Below are 15,465 nucleotides of genomic sequence, written 5' to 3'. Positions count from 1 at the left end.
TGTGTGGCACATGCGTATTTTGTCACACTATTTTGCATTTTTCATCTCACCATGTCCATCTCACATGGATGGGTGACAGTGCTCATTCACTGACATATGGCTGTACTTGTCAAATGTACCATGGGTATGATACGTGCCATCTGTGTGCTGGCATGTGTCATGTATGTGGATTGCCCATGCCACTCATAGGCTAATCTGTGATGCCAGTGCTAGCACATGTGTTGATTTTCCATCTTGGAGTCCTCAGTGTCTGCTTTTTGCCTCCCCTTCAAACTCATTTACAGTGCATGCATGCCAGGGTTATAGTCGTGTGGGACATGTGTTGTTCATGTACTGGATCTCTGCCTTGTCAGGCCTATGTGTGTGCTATGGTGCTCATGCCTGCTTCCATTTGTTGTCTTTCATGTTTTGCAGGTGATGATGCACTTGATGCTGTTGAGGTGGAGGAGATGGTGCAGACCCAGGAGGAATCTCAGCCACAACCGGGCACCAGTGGAGGACGTGGTGTGGTGGTGGGTGAAAACCCTATCCTCCTGGAGACTATACTGTCCATGGGTGTCTCTGGGTGCACCTCCCCAGACCTCTATGATTCAGGTGCTGAATCGGACAGTGGGACTTATGTGCTGTTGCAGGTGAGTGTTTCTGGCAGGGATGCTGTTCTGTCCAACCCACCTGCACTGGGGGTAGGCCCCTCTATGGGGATGTCAGTGTTGGTAACTCCGCCTTTGGTGGTTACGGATGCAGGGTCACACTCCACTACATCTGATTCTGTTCCTGGGCCAGCAGATCAGAGGGGGAATGCAGTCCTGCAGCCTCAGGCAGTGCCAGCACAGCAAGGTGCAGATCGTCTTGCCCCAAACAGGTGTGGTACCCGCCGACGCGCTGGCCGTACGCCACCAGGCAATACTGTATGGGAAAACTCCATTTACAGTATAGCAGCACAACAGGGAGCATCGGTTGAAATGATGGCTCAGGCAATGGAGAGGGTGGCCACTTCCATTCTCCCCCCTGAAAGGCAGATGGAGCAACAACAGCAGGCAACAGACTCCATTTGCCAATCACACAGGGGAGACATGTTGGTGTCCAACAGGGACCGAAGGGGGGCACTGGATACTCTGCGCGAAGCCATATCTGTAGAGTCATAGGGCCACAGGGGAGCCCTGAGGTTAGAACTCCATTTCCTCAGGGAGACTCTGGGTGAACTTGAGGCTTTCTGAAATTTTAGGTCAGAACAGGAGCTGGAGCAGCTCACACATTCGCTCTCATCTGAGCTGCAGGCAACTCATGAGGAGATCCGGGCATCACGCGAGGCCATGCGTGTAGAAATGCAGGCAACCCGTGAGGTGCTGCATGGGGATCTCCATACTATCATCCTCCAGAACTAGACCTTCCACACCAGCATGCTTGCTGCCATGGAGGACCATAACAGGGATTTGCGTGGGCTGCCTCCCATAGCACCGCCACCTCCTGATGTAGCAGCAGAGGGTGAAGAGAGCGACAGCAGTTCTCCCACATTGGCGTAGCCATGCAGGCAAGGAGCCCATGGAGGTATTTTTTTTTCGCAACATCCACGCAGGTGGGTGTTGGTGTGCACCCTGTCCTCGAACCTCCTGGGTGGCCTCCCCTCACCCCTCCTGGTCCACACATGGCCATTTTTGATTTTTGTATTTTTTTATTTTTTTTTACAGTGTGTTGCCTTGTGTGGCTCCCGTGGGCATCCACTGTGTATTCCAGCTGGGCACATGCAGGCTTGTCCTGTCTTTGGGTTAGATGCTTGGGTTCATGACACACACACCCCTCCTGCTTCCCCTTTCCATGGGCTAGCAAAGGGTGTGACCAAGTGACAGTGGGCCTCATTACACGGAATGGGGTAAGGGTTTACCGGTACCGGGAAGGGCACCGCTACCGGTAAACCCTTACCGCCTTACTACGAGGTCCCTTTGTGGGACCCGACCTCAACTGCTGGTTTTACCAGCCGTTAAGAAACAAGCCTGCAAAGGGGCCTTGGTGCTAATTACGGTACCGCAATTTGCGGTACCGTAATTAGCTCCTTCCCCACTTCCTTTGAGCTCTATGGGGGCAAAAATGGGAATGTGGAAGTGCTTTGGTGAATGGGGAATTACCACTCTTGCTCACCTTGGAGTAGGGTGGTAATTCCGCCATCCACCAAGGCGGACACAGTAAAATACCGGCGACAACCATGGCGCTAATAGGGCCATGGTTATCTCATACCGTGTAATGAGGCTCAGTGACTTATACAGTGACATTGGGCTCCCATGAGCTTTGTGGGCAGTCTGTAGTCGAAACTGTGTGGACATCCCTAGTGGCAAATGTTGTTGTATTGAACACTGCATGGTGTATTGATATGTGCTTATACATCCATGTCTTCCTCCTTATTCACAGGTACCTTCTTCATGTCTTCACAAGGCTGTCTCCTTTGCAGATGCAGTTCATGCTGTATGCAGTTCACTGACACATTTGCCTGACAGCAACACTCTGCAGTTGGAAGGGGTCGATGTGCTGGCTTATTCAGGTTGTAAGACTTGCACTACTTTGATTTTGTACTGTCATATTTTGTCACTGTTTCATCCTGTGTTGCTGTATTGTGTTGCTGGTAAGTATTTGTTCATGTGTGCTGTTTGTTATTGATTACTGGGAGCATATTGTCTGTGGCCTGTTTCCATTTGGGACAGTGCACTTTGTGACACTTGTGTCATGTGTTGTGCATTCATTTGGTTGCTTTCACATTGCATGACATGCCATGGTGTGTTGGGTAGCTGAGATGGGGAGGGGTTTGGTGACATGGCACTATTTCCATGTTGTATTTTGCAAGGGGGTAGTCATTCATGCAGCATAAATGTGTGTCTTTTTGTGACACAGAATTGGTTGTCTTTCAGTAGGTAGGGATGCGCACAATGTAACACTTCCAGGTGACCGATCTCAGGCTGGTATGGTTGTGACAGTTTACTGTCCCTTAAGTCATCATCATTGATTGTCAGCTGGTATGTGCCAGGGCTGTGTGCACTCCACAGGGGTGTGATTTTAGGTGAAGTAATTAGCCACCAGCTGCGTACGGGCTGCCTCACCATGTGCCCTATCCCCTCCAATGCGCAGCGGCCGTGCATGTGGTTGGGGATGTGGGGCACCACCATGTCCATGCACAGGCCCCGGCGGGTTGCAATGTTGTGCAGGACACATGCTGCCACTATGATCCTGCACACTACTGGGGGCGCGTATAGCAGCTGCCCACCAGAGCGTTCAAGGGAGCGAAAGCGTGACATGAGCACTCCGAATGTGCGCTCCACTATGCCCCGGGTTGCAATATGGGCTGTGTTGTATCTTACCTCGGGTGGTGTGGTGGGGTTCCGAATTGGCGTCATCATGTGTGCGCTCAGAGGGTAGGCACTGTCCCCTGGGGAGGTGATGATGGGTATCATTAGTGGGGTTGTGATATTACTCAGTATCTGACATGCATGCATGTGCAGAGGCATTTATACTCACCAAGCAGCCATGTATCGCCATGCCGCCCAGCTTCTAGGTCCCGGTTTAGGGGTGACATTCTGAAAATGAAACTGTCATGGGTGGACCCTGGATAGTTGGCATATACTGAGGTGATGATTCCCTTGGCATCACATACTACCTGCACGTTGATGGAATGCCAGTGCTTGCGGTTTCTATAGATGTGCTCAGTTGCCCTGGGAGGACGTAGAGCCACATGGGTGCAATCAATGGCACCTAGCCTTTGGGGAAGTGTGCCACCCCGTAAAAGTCCTGGACGGCAGCTTGCCTTTCTGCAGGTGTTCTGGGCATGTATATGTGCCTGCGGACTGAAGAGCGTGCAGTCATGATGGCCAACACCTGGTGTAGGCAGCGTGACTGCGTGGCCTGTGACACCCCCCCACTATGGCACTTGTTCGCTGAAATTAACCAGTGGCCAAGAAGTGCAGTACATTGAGCACCTTTTCCAAAGGGCTCAGTGCTTGGGAGCACAGGGTGGGTGATGTGAGGTCACCCTCCCACTCACTCACCAGGTTGAGTATTATGTGTGGTGGAACCCTGTACCTCCCATACACCTGGTCATCAGGCATCCCAAAAAGGCTGGTCCTGGGTGTAAAAATTCTGGGCCTGGCTATCCTCCTCCTCCTGCGGTGTCCCACGACCACTGCTGCGAGGAATGGTATATTCATTGTAGCACCTGAGCTTGTTTGTTGTTTGCGCGCACTTTTATGCTGCGCGGGGCCGCGTACGCCTGCTTCCTGCTGGCGTACATGTTTCCGGATTAGCATGTCTTTTTTGGCGTGTGTGGGCGTTCTGTGCATTTACCTCCTGTACTTCCCCATTACGCCCACATTTTCACACGTTGTTCCCCATTCCGCGTGTTACGCCCTGTGTTCCGCCCACTTTTGTTGTGTGCGCCGCTCTATGTGCACTTTCACTGTGCACGTAGCGCACGCCGTTTGATGATGTGTGCGCCCGCACGCACCACACACGATTTTAGCGCCATCCCAGGATCCCCGTGCTGTGATTTTTCACGCTTGCGCTGCGATTCACACGCTTTTGCACGCTTGCACGGCGATTTTCGGCACACATTAATTCCATGAATCGGCCTGTAAATATATTATTCAGTGTTTTGTAACCTCATTGTTGATTGATGTTACCTATTAAAATTTATTGTGATTTAAATTCTAAATAAATAAATAAATATGTACCGTTCCAAACTAGCCTGATTCCTGGTTCAGTGTGACGAGGGGTGAAGGGGGGTACTTTGAGAAGGGTGTGATATGATGAGTGGTATATCATTCAGAATATTGAACTTATAGACAAAAATACATAAGGCTTTCATTTGCGCACTACATGCTGGGCGAGACCTGGGTGTGTGCCTGACTGAAATCCCTTTACAGCGGGTATGCCGCACGCATATAACAAATGAAAAGAAACTGTTCCAAAAGATTCCAATGTAAAAAATTTTAAAAAATGAGTCCATTGAAAGTACGTATAGACCGGTGCAACAAATTGACATGTTACTTAAATGTTGACAGTTCTCACCGCCTTTACTGTGCATCTGTTATTGCTTCTAAAACTGCAAATGCAATGTGTGTACCTTTTGTTAGATTTTAAACTCGATCTGAGCTTCGTTCAAAAGTATGTTATCTGACAGTGATGTGAAAATGGTATCTGCCTGCTCACACGCTTTTTTGAAGCAGGCTTGGATGGCGTGCACAGCCACTCATTGCAAATAATGCCTCACATTGCAGAAAGTGCTATGGGAAGAGCTGGAGACAAACCGGTGTAGCTGAAACTTGCTTGTGTGTGGGCGAATCTTATATGCTGCTGGAATTGAACTAGTGCAGTCTTTGCAATTGCTTGCGATCCAAAGTTATTCATACCGGTCTCTTACAAGTTTAACAAGCATATAACTCGCGTGCTCCTACGCATCAGACGAGTACCGCAATGGGGGGCATTTGACTGGCTCTCAGTGAATCCCTATTTGCAATGCAATGCCTGCCTGTTTGTACTGCTTTATCACAGCATAAACGAAACTCCTCAGCGCTTTCATCACACCGTATCTTACAAATTAGCAAGTCCCAATTTAAGTAATCCAGGCTCAAGGAGAGCCTCTACGCTGTACATCCAGCAGCCTACAACTGAGCTGAACAGACGCGCAAACGGCCCGCGTAGGTTCTCAGGCTATAACAGACATTGGTGGTCAGTATCCTAAAAGGCTACAAAAACCACGCTGTTTTATGGCAGCACCGGGGAATATGGGGCTTTACTTGGCATATGATCACCTGACCTAACATGTGCATCAATAAATTGCCATAAGAGGATAAAGTAGGATATGCATGTCAGTGTCCAAGGCTTATGTTGGTTCTACTGTGTCCACCCGTGTCATTTTATGACCCCCTCCATGGCATATTAAGGCAGCTCCATTCTTAAAATGTGGATGGTATCTAAAAAAGTCTATGGATCCGATTCATGGATTGGGGCGTAGAAATGGCGCAATGTCCGCGCGCCAAGAAGGACCCTGCGCAAGACCTGGTGCAGAAAAAAATGTGCACGCCACAATATTTATGGATTTAAAGACGCATTATTAGCCGTCGCGCAAGTAAAAACAAGCTGTGTGAGGAACACTCACAATACGCCCCCAAGCACACCAGAAAGCAAGCTAAAAGGGCAAACACGGCACAAGCCTCTGCACCACCCCTGGCCCACCATCCAGTACCCCTGTGAGAAGGCGCACCTCACCTCAAAAGCCAAGGCTACACCCCAGTGAAAAAACAGGTCCTCCCTCGCAAGCACAGGCTGCACCCCAGTGTAAACGAGAGTCCTCCCTCACAAGCCCAGGCTGCACCCCAGTAAAAACGCGGGTCCTCCCTCGCAAGCCCAGACTGCAACCCAGCAAAATTGCATGCCTCACCTCGCAAGCAGTGGCTGCACCCTCCAGACTGGACACCACCTCTCAGACCCCTTCACCTGTGAACCCGCCCCCAGGCAGCCCACTCCAGACTGGGCACCACCTGGCCCATCTCCCCTGCAACACCCCCCCCAGGCAGCCCACTCCAGACTGGAAATGCCCCACAGGCAGCCCACATCAAACTGTATACCCTCCACAGGCAGGCCCCTCTAGACTGGGCACCACTGCCCAGCCACCCTCACCTGTGAGACCACCACCAAGGCAACACACTCCAGACTGGACACCCCCCCAGGCAGCCCACTCCAGACTGAACACCACCCAAAGGCAGGCACCTCCAGACTGGGCACTACCCCCTTGCCCCCCTCACCTTTGACAACCACCCAGGCAGCCCACTCCAGTTTGGACACCCGCAACAGGCAGCCCCTGTCCAGAATGGGCAACACCCCCCTCACCTGTGACAACCCCCAGGCAGCCCCCTCCAAACTGGACATCCCCTAGGCAGCCCACTTCAAACTGGACACCCCCCACAGGCAGCCCCTGTCCAGACTGGGCACCACTCCCCAGCCCCCCTCACCTATGAGACCCCCACTGAGGCAACCCACTCCAGACTGGACACCCCCTCAGGCAGCCCACTCGAGACTGGACACCCCCCAAAGGCAGGCTCCTCCAGACTGGGCGCTACCCTCCATCCCTACTCACCTGTGACACTCCCCAGGCAGCCCACACCAGACTGTACACCTCCAACAGGCAGCCCCTGTCCAGACTGGGCACCAGCCCTCAGGCCCCCTTCACCTGTGACACCCCCCCAGCAACCCACTTCCGAGTTGACACGTCCCACAGGCAGCCCCTGTCCAGACTGGACACCATGTCCCCCAAACTGCCTACCTTGTGACACCCCCAGGGCATCCCACTCCAGACTGGACACCCCCCAGGCAGCCCACTCCAAACTGGATGCCCCCCATAGACAGCCCCTGTCCAGACTGGCCACCAGCCTCAAGCTCCGCTCACCTGTGACACCCCCTAAGCAGCCCACTGCAGAGTGGACACCCCCCACAGGCAGCCCCTGTCCAGACTAGGCACCACCCCCAGTCCCCCTCCCCTGTGACAGCCCACCAGGCAGCCTGCTCCAGACTGGACACCCCCCCACAGGCAGCCCACTCCAGACTGGACACCCCCCACAGGCAGGCCCCTCCAGACTGGGCACCCCCACAGGCAGGGCCCTCCAGACTGGGCACCACCCTCCAGCCCCCTTCACCTGTGACACCCCCCCCCAGACAGCCCACTCCAGATTGGACACTGACCGCAGGCAGCTCACTCCAAACTGGACACCCCCCACAGGCAGCCCCTGTCCAGACTGGGCACCCAGCCCCGGCGGCCCTCACCTTTGACACTCTCCCAGGCAGCCCACTCCATGCTGGACACCCCCCACAGGCAGCCCCTGTCCAGACTGGGCACCATCCACCAGCCCCCCCACCCATGTGACACCCCACCAGGCAACCCACTCAAGACTGGACACCCCCCACAGGCAACCCACTCAAGACTGGACACTCCCCACAGGCAGGCCCCTCCAGACTGGGCTCCACCCTCAGCCCTGCTCTCCTGTGACACCCCCACCAGGCAACCCACACCAAACTGGACACCCACCAATGGCAGTCCCTGTCCAGACTGGGCACAACACCCTGCCCCCTCACCTGTGACACCACCCACAGGCAGCCCGCGTCAGACTGGACACCCCACAGAGGCAGCCCCTGTGCAGACTGGGCACCAACCCTCAGTCCCCTTCCCCTGTGACACCCCCTCAGGCAGCCCACTCCAGACTATACAGCCTCCCACAGGCAGCCCACTCCAGACTGGACACCCCCGACAGGCAGGCCCTCCAGACTAGGAAACACCCCCGAGCCCCCTCACCTGTGACCCCCTCCCCAGGCAGCCCACTCCAGACTGGACACCCCTACAGGCAGCCCCTGTCCAGACTGGGCACTACGCACCAGCCCCCTCACCTGTGACCCTCCCAGGCAGCTCACTCCAGACTGAACCCCCCTCCCAGGCAGCCCACTCCGGACTGGTCACACCTCACAGGAAGCCTGTGTTCAGACTGGGCACCAACCCCCAGGCCCCCTCACCTGTGACCCCCCTCCAGGCAGCCCACTCCAAACTAGACACCCCCACAGGCAGACCCCTCCAGACCGGGCACCATCCTCAGCCCCCTCTCCTGTGGCACCCCCAGGAACCCCACTCCAGACAGGACACCTCGCACAGGCAGCCCTGTCCAGACTGGGCAGCACCCTCCCCCCCTCACCTGTGACCCCTGGGCATACAGACCACTTCAGACTGGACACCCCACACAGGCAGCCCCGTAGAGAATGGATACCCCCCCAGGAAGCCCCCTGACAGTCTCCCATAATACCTGTGCAATGCATGTCTGCAGCTCAACTGAACCTCCGTGGTCTGACATCACCAGGAAGAGCAACACCAACACCAACATTTACACTGCAAATACAACCAACTGGAAGCACCAGAGGTCCATCCATGAGTGGAGCATCTGCTCACACACCCTTACAGGCCTTAATCAGACCCCCCCATACACATGTGAGAAGTGAATGCAAATGCTTGTACATGTTGTCCATGGCTCATTGTCAAGGCATCAAAGCATAATAACTGATGTGTGCCCACGACATATGGAAAACTACCAAAAGATGGTGCAACATACAAAACAATGGTCAGGCATGTCACAGCCTGAGCATCAGTGACCTGGGTGGAATGCATGGCAAAATACCTGTCAGGGAACAATCACATGACAGGGCCATGCATGGGTGATGGTATGGCAGTCGGAGAGAGCATAGCTGACAGAGACAGGAGAATTGTGCTGCCACTCCGGAAGAGCAAACATGGCACCCTACTGCATTCCAGTGGGAGAGGTTGAGCAACATATGAGAGAAGACAGTGTGTGACTGCACATGCTGTGAGGTGTGTCTGCACGACATGGGTTTTACAAAGCAATGCCAAAGAAATGTTCTATTAACGTGACCATGGAACTCTTTCACTGTGAACACACCTTCCCACACCCCAACCACACTGCTGCCCAACACACAGTGATGCTGCCCAGGTAAATGCTAATCAACACATACAAGTGCACACCCAGTCTAATGGACCCACCCCCACATGTCAGGCACATGTGCATCCTACCATCCGCAACCATCCCAGCAACAACACCACACAAGCATGCACGCCACAAGACACATGACTGGCAATGGAGAGATGCACTGGCTGAAAATAGAACTATCAAAGAGGCCGACACACACATGAACTGCCTGAAGTGTGGAATGTAACAAACAGAATGATGTATTGGACATACATATGTGCACAAATAAATGGTGAATCAATCTCAAAGTAGTCCAAGAGGAATGTGAAATAAAACAAATATCCTAACTATAAAAACTGGCAAGGAAAGTCTTCGAAGTCTGGAGAAAATAATAATTTAAAAAAAGGAAACCTACACCTAAATAAATATTTACAAAGGTAGCGGGCTAGTATTCCTCCTCTCCAATCTCACTGAGCTTTTCCACCAGGGCTGAATCCAGCGCCACATCCTCACCCCTCATGCGGGCCTTCTTTGTTGTCTGGAGGACTTGCAGGCCCTCCAGCATTTGTGTCTTAATCACTCGGGCATCCTTTCAAGTGGCCTCCAGGATGGCAGCCCGCCTCCTTGTCTGACACAGCACAATTTCAGCCCTGGCCATCACTACCCTCGCTTCCCGAGCCCGCTGCCTCTCTGCCCCAATCTGCTTTTCATATCTTCAGGACACGGAAGACATCCTGTCCCTCAGGTCCACGTGTGCCTCCTGCATCACACTTCGCACCTGTCTCCTTTCGGTGGTATGACCAGAAACAAATAGTCTCCTGCTCATTGCCACATGCTGCCACTGTGCCCAATGTCTGCTATGTGGGTATGCCCTCCTAGCTGATGATGATACCCGGGAGCGTACGCACATGCTCTGCTCATGGTTGCCAGCTGTCCCTCCATTGCCAGTGCCCCTGTCAGTGCCTGGGTAGGCACAGTGACCACTTCAGCTGATGTGCCTTGGACTCCCAACTTGGGCAAGGATGTGGTCTCCACCAGACTGGGCATTGTGGTTGGGACTGGTGCACAGGGGTCCAGTCCCTGGTGGTATCTGGGCCAGAAGGCACCCCGGAGGATGACTGCCGTACAGAGGAGGAACACGAGGAGGTGGTCACAACATTGAAAATCCCATGAAGTAGACCACATAACAGGCATGTTGCAAGCCAGCCGATGAGGTGGGATAGCTCACTGTAATGATGTGCAAGCAGGCTACAAGTAACCTGCACATCATCACAAATGACAGCTGTCCAACTAGCCAACACGGCCTGCAGGGGTAGCACATAATCCTGGATGGCAACACCAGATGGTAAGGGGGTGTCGGTCTGGGTGGACAAATCAGCCAAAACCGGGTGGTGGGTCTGGGTGGAGCATCCCGGCAGGCACATACTGATGCATCCAATGGTCCAGGGACTAGATTTTGAACAGGAACCTCCACAGTGGCCTGCACAGACGCATGCCCCTGGAACAGGACTACAGTAGGCATGCCCACCTGAACACCCCCACCTGACAACATGGTTGGGCCTGTGCCTCTGCCTGGTGGAGGCATCTCTGCAGCCATGCTACACAGCACTGGTTCCGCCCTCTTCATCAGATTCAACTGTGGAAAAGGAGACACAGAACAGAAACATCAGTGTACTGCAGCACATCGGGCGTGGTATCACCAACCTTCCCATGAACATGACTTGTCAAGGAAACAACCATCAACCTCCACACCCACACACATGGACATGCAATACACATCCATGCAGACACCTGCCTGGCCATCACTCCACACAATCACATCAGCTAATTGCCACTGTCACAACCAATCAATTGCGTATGCTATACACACATGCATCATTTGCACATGTGCATGTGTGCATGCCACAGCAACAAGCACATATACATGTCATGCACACACATATACTTAGAGGCCCCAAGCAGTGCAATGACCAATCACATCAGTCCCGTGAACTGCAATGCATCTACTGACTAAGCCAGACATCCAAATGCACGTGTTGCATCCAGGGGTGAGTGATGACCAGTCATACATTCCCATTTTCGGCACATACACATGAACATCATGCATGCACATGACACATGAAACACTACCTCAACAGTCACACTTGTCACCCTGGCACGTCTCAGACACAAGTAACATTGCATGTGCACGGTCTGACAGCCAGTACTACAACACACAATGCAAGTGATAGCACATTTAATATTCATATAGTTCTGAATGCACACATGGAGAGCAATGTCTGGGGCATGCATGCAGACATCAGTCTCAGAAACATACTTTCTGTAAGCCTGAGGGGGTCACTGGGAACATACTGGTACATGCACAGAGCACATGCAGCGTAGAGCATTGCACCACATGGCTACTCACCAGTCGACTCCAGACGTTCACATAACTCACAGACCTTGTTGTACAGCGCCGGGTAGAACTTTTCCAGGAGATGCATGTTGTTAGCTGACATCTGGCACCTGCACACACAGTGCTCTTCCGTGGTGGCACCAGCCAGGACATAGCGCAGGGCCTTGCTGTGGATCCTGGATTTCATGTCCTCCCAGCTCTTGTGCATGGTCTTGAAGGTGCGGCGTGCCAAACCCTCCATGCTGATGGCACCCGTTATCTCGTCCCTGATCTGCTGACGTCCTTCCTTGCCGCATTGAATCACAAGGTTGAAGAAAGCATCATAATGCTCCAGGACCTCCTCCACCAGGATTTCAACTTCCCTGGCTGTGAAGTTGACAGCCCTCTGCCTGGCTGCCACAGGGTTGCCACTCTGGTCAGAGGATAATGGCACTGACATGGCAACCCCCCACAGCAGGTGTTGGTGGGCAAGGTGGTCCTGGAGATGGGCTGTGGAGCGGTGGTGGTTGATTGACATGGTGGGAGTCCAATGAAGCAGCTGAAGTGGTCACAGGGCCAAAGACAGGAGCATCGGCAATGGCTGGACAGCAGGCACTCCAAATACAGTGCAGGTGGGCAGCAGGCACACACACTGTACAGGCAGCAGCAGATGGCTAAGTTGGAGGCAGCACAGGGCAGTAGGCGGCAGGAAAAATGGCACAGAGGCAGGAGTGTGGGTCTTTTGTGTCTCGCAATGTAAGAAGCTGGAAACAGAGTGAAGGGATGTTGGTGTCAAAAATGGGTTAAGCATTGACACGTGAAGTCCATGGAAAGGCCCTCACTGCGTACCTTCTGTGACATGCGCTGCGTACAGTCATTCAGCATGCCAGATACATTAGTAAGTGTAGAAGCAACTCTGAACATGCGTGCAAAGAGGAGGAGAAAGTGGAGTACTGTGTATTTTGAGGTCCCACACAATCTGTTAACTTCAGGTACCGTACAAACTTCTTATTTTGGTGGAGGATTTGTCTCCGCGCATACGTGCATCTACTTCTGATTTTGCAAGGCTAATGGTGAGTCGCCTATGCCTTTTTCTCAACTCTTTGTGCCCATGTGCATCGCGTACCTCTATTCTTACCTTTCTGGTAGCTGTACAGGGTTTGTGTGTGCATTGTCTGTGTTTCTGGGTGCCACTACGTATCGTGTACTGTTTTTTTCTTTTTGGGCTATCCTAGCCTTGTGTACATATTTATTTTGTTGTGGGAGGGGGGCTGTGCGTTATGCATACCATATTTTTCACACCTTGGGTACATTTGAGCCTTGCTGGGCCACAGAACTATGTCTTCCATCATGTAGACTGCCCACTCACTCAAATTTCCCAGGACATTTGCTTGCTGTGCCTTCCATTTTTCCCTTACACCTGGAATTTGAGTGGAAAGGCCACCAAGAGGGAAAGGGAGCTGACGTGGCGGGGTCAGGACGTCCTGCGGAAGCAGCTGCCCAAGCCCCAAGTGTTCAGGGATGTGCTGAGGACATAAGCCCATTGAGGATAACCACCATACTGGCCAACCGCCTGTCCAAAATAATAGGCGACATAATACATCCTGATCAGAACGGCTTCATACCTGGGCGCAACACATCCATGAACCTGCGCAGGCTGCAACACATTATAGCGCAAACTAGTGAAGACGAGAGCCCCAGTGCATTACTATCCCTCGATGCCATAAAAGCTTTCGACTCCATCTACTGGGAGTGGCTTGTGGCGGTGCTCAAGGAATTTGGCTTCGGATCCGGATTCATCAGATGGGTCGAGATATTATACACCAGGCCAAGAGCAAGAGTAAAGTCGGGGAAACATGTGTCGGACGCCTGGAGCATACAAAGAGGGACTAGACAAGGCTGCCCACTGTCCCCAATGCTGTACGTATTGGGGCTGGAACCCATAGCTATTTATTTCCGGAAACAGTTTTTTGATGCCGGCATAAGACTAGGAGGGGTGGACCACATCATCTTGCTCTATGCAGACGACGTACTTATATATGTCAGGGACCCACACATCAATGTCCCAACTATATTAGAAGTCCTGGACAACTATTCCAGAGTCTCTGGGATCCAATTCAGCAGGGCAAAATCCTGCTTGTTCCCACTAGCGGCCCTAAAAAAGGAGGACGTAGAATCACTCCCCGAGGCTGGGATAAGATGGCAGACCACCACATTCCGATACCTAGGAATCCAAATAATGCATACCCCAGCACTGATGCATGAACACAACACAAAAGCAGCGCTCCCGGCCCTGCGCAGATCCATGAACTTTTGGTCGAGACTCCCCTTGTCCATGATGGGAAGGGCATCCATAATTAAAATGATTGTCTTACCACGATTCCTATACGGGTTCCAGAATGTACATTACTATATCAACAAACCCTTCTTCCGGCTACTCGAGATGCTAATAAGAGAGTTTATTTGGGGGGAAAACAGACATAAGATAGCACTGTCGACACTGACCCTGCCATACACGCAAGGCGGCATCCAACTCCCAAATCTAGAAAAGTACTACCTAGCAGCTCAGCTCAGCTTTGTAATTAAATGGTTATCCGATGAGCCCACAGACGAAACACCCCTGCTACAGACCACGAGTCTCCCATTCACCCTGAAGGAACTGGTCTGGGTACCTGCGAAACTGCTAGGAGCGGCACCCCTCATAGTCACCTTGGGGAGGGAGATCTGGCGTAGAACAAGGACACTCACTCGCACACAGAACGCTTATGCACCAGAAAAACCCTTGCTCGCAGACCTGTACACAACGGTCACTGATCTAAAACAAATCAGATTATGGGAAAACAGAGGGGTTTACACCTGGGGAGATCTTTACGAAGGAGGCACCTTTAAAGAATTTGCTGTACTACAGGACAGAGAGGGCATCCACACGGGCCAGTTCCTTTGGTACCAGAAGGTTCGCTCTACAGCACGGAGTAAATGGGAAGCGTGGCCTGCGGAACCAGACCCGGACCCACTAGTCACGCTGTTATATAACATGGGGGAAGGCAGTAGACCAATATCTCAAATATATAGACACCTGAGCGATATACCAAACCCCCGGAGCGCGGAAATGAAGGGCAAATGGGAAACAGATGTAGGTAGAGAAATGACAGAGGGGGAGTGGAATAGGGCACTTGCGTTCCCCAAAGAAGTATCCAGAAATCATAGGTTTCGACAAATACAGATGAATGTGCTCCACAGAACCTACCTAACCCCGAAACGAATAGCCAAGTTCAACAAACAATCACAGTCTCACTGCATCTGGTGCACGAGAGAGGAAGCGGATCTAATCCACATGATGTGGGAATGCCCCAAGTCCAAGACACTGTGGGATAGGGTAAAGTAGACATGCGAGAAAGCAGGCATGACCAACTACAAATGGGCACCTGAGGAATGCCTACTTGGAATCTACCCTAGACTAGCCAGACTGAAACACATAGTCAGACTCATGGACATAGCGTGCATCCTGGCCAAAAGAACCATAGCCATGTCCTGGAAAAGACCCGCAGGACCGCAATACAAAGCATGGCATAGTGAAGCGGAGCGATGGGTATC

The sequence above is a fragment of the Ambystoma mexicanum genome, chromosome 1q, assembly GCF_040938575.1.
Source record: "Ambystoma mexicanum isolate Mex_15411 chromosome 1q, UKY_AmexF1_1, whole genome shotgun sequence".
NCBI lineage: Eukaryota > Metazoa > Chordata > Amphibia > Caudata > Ambystomatidae > Ambystoma > Ambystoma mexicanum.
This window is presented reverse-complemented; position numbering follows the sequence as displayed.